Source organism: Micropterus dolomieu, unplaced genomic scaffold (genome assembly GCF_021292245.1).
Source record: "Micropterus dolomieu isolate WLL.071019.BEF.003 ecotype Adirondacks unplaced genomic scaffold, ASM2129224v1 contig_13714, whole genome shotgun sequence".
In the NCBI taxonomy this organism is placed as follows: domain Eukaryota; kingdom Metazoa; phylum Chordata; class Actinopteri; order Centrarchiformes; family Centrarchidae; genus Micropterus; species Micropterus dolomieu.
The window spans coordinates 1-4,735 of NW_025742700.1; the positions used below are offsets into that span (position 1 = coordinate 1).

General features: G+C 40.3%; 1 long non-coding RNA gene across 1 annotated transcript; it reads right to left on the reverse strand.

The window, feature by feature from the left end:
* Positions 1-7: 7 nt before the first annotated feature.
* On the reverse strand, positions 8-2,826 carry LOC123966566. The gene is made up of 3 exons (XR_006824028.1): positions 2,807-2,826; positions 2,100-2,150; positions 8-543 (listed from the first exon to the last, which is right to left on the reverse strand). It is a non-coding gene; the product is annotated as an uncharacterized LOC123966566 (long non-coding RNA).
* Positions 2,827-4,735: the final 1,909 nt, after the last annotated feature.

A 4,735-nucleotide genomic window follows, 5' to 3' on the forward strand; every position in this document is an offset into this window, starting at 1 on the left:
AGTAAAACTGATTAACAGGTTGATACAAAGTCAAACACAACAGAGCAAACAGGAAGGTGAAGTTCTCTTTTTTTCTTCAGGTCAACATTAAACAGCTGGTTTCACAGACAGGAGTTTCTGCAACAGGAAGCTCTCCTCAGTGCTCAGAGCAGAGTTCCATCTTTTCAGTCTCTGAATCTCTCCGTCCTTCAGACCTGGTCCTTTCAGGGTAGTTTAGTTTAAGGAGCATCAGGAGAACTCATTCTTGGCCTCCCCACCATCCTCCTAATGTCAACATTTATTTACAGCATCAGATTAACTTCAACAGAACTCTGAAGGCTGAACACAGAAAATATAAAACTATAATATTAAAAAGGTCAGTATGAATCAGAAAAGCAAAGAAGCTGCAGCTGCGTCCCTGATAAACAGTTCAGTTACAGATTAAAGCTCAGTAGAATTTCTCAACACTTTGTTGTGTAAACCATCAAAGTCTGCCAGCATTTATGGGTCGCTTGATGGACCTGGCTCCTCCTCTGTCAAACAGAACATCTGTCAGCGTCTCACCTGGAACAGATTACAGAATAAGTACAGAGGTAATATTTGGTGTGAATGTTTTAATCCTGTCTCTCCTCATAATGACACACCAAGCTGAGCTCAGAGAGATCAGGGAGGGAGGACTTCCACCATGACCTAACAACAGCACCATGACCAACAAAGAACAGACAAGAACAGCTGCAGGGCGACAACATGAGAGGAGGACGTTACAGATAGATCATGTTGATCATGTTGATCATTAGCAACGAGGATTATTGATTGATCCACAGTCTGGACATCATATAGTAAAGTAAAGGCTGTCTCTTTGTCCCTCCTCTCCACATCGCTATTCCCCAGAAACCTTCACTGTCATTTTCCATCCATCCACCCTCTGACTCCCTTCATTCACCTGTTGTCACTTTCCTCATTAGTCACTCCCTATTTACCAGCCCAGGGGTCTCATTTATATAAATATAAATCTATATAAATATTCACATTTATAAAACACACGTGCTACGCCGACTTCCCTTTATAAATCACAGTCAACTTGAAAATCAATTTAAATATAATTTGTCTCCTGTTCACCTTATTTATGAGAATAATTTATTAAAAAATAATTAATTAAAAATTAATTAATATGATTCCTGATTAAACGGTCCAACATATTTGAGGCTCTTTTGCAGAAACAGAATCTCAGCTTGTGTTTATTATCCTGAAGCTGGTTCTTTGTGGCTGCAAATGATCTTAAATTATGTTTTTGTTTGCCCACTTCAGGGAAAATCAATCAAACGGATGTTTGTTTATTCAGAAAGGCTTTAAGCCTGTAATTCTCAGAGGTAATATTTGGATTTATTTTACACAGTAGTAGAATATTCTAGCTCATTTCAGAGCGTTTCATCCTTCTGCCATGTGAGTCGCTGTTTCTCCTTCCTCCTCTTTATGTGCGTACGCACGGTTCAGAGTTTACTCACAGGACGCACATTCTCCCGTCAAGTTTGTTTTTTACAGATCACAACCTTTGCTTTGGAAGTTTCCAGCCCTGGTTTGTACGTACGCACCGTTTATAAATGAGACCCAGTGGCGTAACTACTGTATATGAAGGGAATGCAGTCATTGCAGGGCCCTTAATTTACGTCTCATGTTAGTATAATTATAAATTAAGTGAAGTTATATAATTACGTTTACTGATAATGTACACAGCCACATGATTTCACATGTGTCGCAGTAGGTATTTCGTCTCTGACTCACACTTGATGTCACAATAATTTTACATACAAAACACTCCACATAAATCTACGGTTGGAAGAAAATTGGAAGAAGCAGCCGAGCAAACAAAAGCCACCAAAAATCTTCAGTTTCCTTAAAAAGAAAGACAGGATAGAAGCACGAGTTCTGAGCAAGAAGAGCTGAAGTTGCACAGGAAGCACCTGCTGTTAGCAACAGCATTGCATCATCCACCACGATGATGATGAGGAACGTTACGTGGCCCCGAACACATTCAAACTTCTACAGCCTGAAAACTGCACTGCAACAGACAAAGTTTTTGGAGCAAGCAACTTATGCCATATTTACAAAAATTACATTACCTCGTCAGTTTCCACGCAACTCTTGTCATCCCGCTGGTGTATGACAGACATCTGAAAAGTGAAAACAATACAACTGAGTTAAAATATCACAGATCATGTTTTAGGGGAGCTAATGTCTTATTGAGGGGAGCTAAGCTCCCCCTGTAGTTCACACCCTAACAGTAAGCTTTGACTTCTTTAATTTGCTACTGACATTATGCTACTTTGAGTATGATGGGAGGGCCCGCTATGACCATCTTGCATCGTGGCCCCGTGCCAGCTTGTTACACCCCTAATGACACACCAGATGAGTTGTTCCTTTGTCAGTTGTTCTTCTACTTGCTGTGTTCCTGCCTTGTGTTTTTGCTTTCTAGCTTCTGCCACCTGAACCTGCTGCCCTGCCTGCAGCTACTGTCATCAGTGAATCACCGAGGTCATCCTGCTGCCTCTGTTTGTCCCTTGGTGATGAAGATCGATATGCTAGTTTGGTTCAGTTCTGCAGGATATGAAGCAGGTGAAAATTGGTCAGATTTGTTCCCCTGTATTTATGTATTACTCCTGTCTGTGCTTTGTTTGAAACTTGTACTCTTTCAAGCTGCTTTTCAGCAAGCTCTCTCTTGCAAAACAAAGTTTAAAATAAAGGTTCAATTAAACGACATTAAAACCTTTTCTCCCACTGTTAACCATGTATTTTTTGCATGTTTGTAGATAGGTGTGGATGCATTCACCTCCATCCCTTCCTGGTCCTTCTCCTGAAAAGACAATACAATGAAAATTAAAAGAATTAAAGCAACATAAATGTGTATAATGAATACTGTTCTCTTTAGTTTTTCTTCTATCTCAGTGTTCCCACTGTGTTCTGTTGCTGCCCAGCATGTAACAAATAAAAGTGATCTCTATGATCTACTTTCTCAGTTTAAGCACTTCTTCTAAACTTGTAGGAAACTGTGCTGATAAAGATAATGATGGTCAGCTCAGCAGATATTATGATGAGCGAGCTGATTAGCTGACTGGTTAGCTCAGAAACAGACCTGTCGCGGTGCTGCCGCTCTGGCTGTTGTTCCAGTTGCTGCTTCAACTGTTGTTGGACGGGAAACTGTCTTTGGTTCAGCTGGCAGTTCATTAAAACACACAGCAGAGACTGTGGTGAGCTAGCTAACTACGACTTTATCTAAGCAACATTAGTCTGATTCATTAGTGGTGATGACAGAAACAAACACATGTACAATACAATGAAAATTAAAAGAACTGAATCAACATAAACGTGTATAACCAATGCTGTTATTATTCATTCCCTCTTTAGTTTTCAGTGTTCTCAGTGTGTTCTGTTACTGCCCACCATGTAACAAATGTAGTTTTTGTTAAAAGGGGTTTGAAAATAAAACTATTCTGGCTTCACTACACATGATCTACTTTTCAGAATTTGAATAAGAAGCCTGCTGAAAGCTTCGCTTCTGCTATGTTATAACTTTTCAGTTAAGGAAGGTAGCTTACATAATTTGTAGGGGTGTGACGAGACGCTGAACCCATGAGACGAGACAAAAAGAGATTTAGCACTATTTTAAAGAAATGTTTAGTGCTGAATTATATGATATTTGAGCTTTAGACACTTTAATTCCTGCATCCTGATGAATCTTTCTGCACCAGGTTATGGTGAAAATGTTTTTATTAATGTAACTATAACCTAACTGTAACAGAGCACTCAGATCTGTTTCTCCTGTAGATCAATTTATTTAATCCCTGCTGAGTTATGATTTAGTCTTCCCTCCTCTCTGTGTCTTTGTTTGGGGACGTGACTTCTTTAAATGTGCATGTGGCACCTTTTCACCTCAATGAGAAATTAATTAATTTTAATCCAGTCATAAACTCCTGGACTTTCATAGCTCCTGTGTTTCAGCAGCTTTTCTGCTCATTTTCAAAACTTTCTGCACATTCAGAATCTCTCCCACAGATCTGTGTTCAGAAAAAAGGCAGAATATTACCAGACTAACGTCATCATTTAATGAGAAGTCTACCTGCCCTTTACTCTGCTGTGCATTACGTTATTGATCTGCTGGAAGTAAAGTTATCCCCTTCAGACATTTGACCAACGCAGTTTGGGACTGCATGTTGTGCGTGTCTACTCATTTCCGTTTCCGGTGCTTGTGTGTTGTTACCGTGTTGTGCTGCTCTCGCTAAAAACCTGTAACATTTGTTAGATTACAACACCCAACTGTCCGCTAAACACTTATTCTTACAGTAATTTTGCCTAAGCACTCACAGTTCTTTCCATCTCATAGTGACTGCTGTTCAATCTCATAGTTGTTAAAAAGTTTTGGTAACTGACGCTACAGTACTTTAGCTTCGCCGTTAGCGACTTTAGCTTAGCAGCTAGCGATGGCTTCTCCTTCTCCCTCTCCTACTTTCTCCTGCTCGGTGTGTCAGATGTTCAGTTACTCCTCTGCCTCTTTTAGCGGTAATGGTACGTGTAATAAGTGTAGTTTATTTGTAGACATAGAGGCGAGGCTCAGTGAAGTCCGGCTCCGCACCTTGGTAGATCAGTCTTTAGCTACTGTAGCTAGCCAGTCCCCGGTAGTCGGTGCGGAAGTGCCTGAGGTGCCTGAGTTAGCCTGTGGTAGCCGAATACTGATAATACTGAAACTCGCAAATTAAAGCAA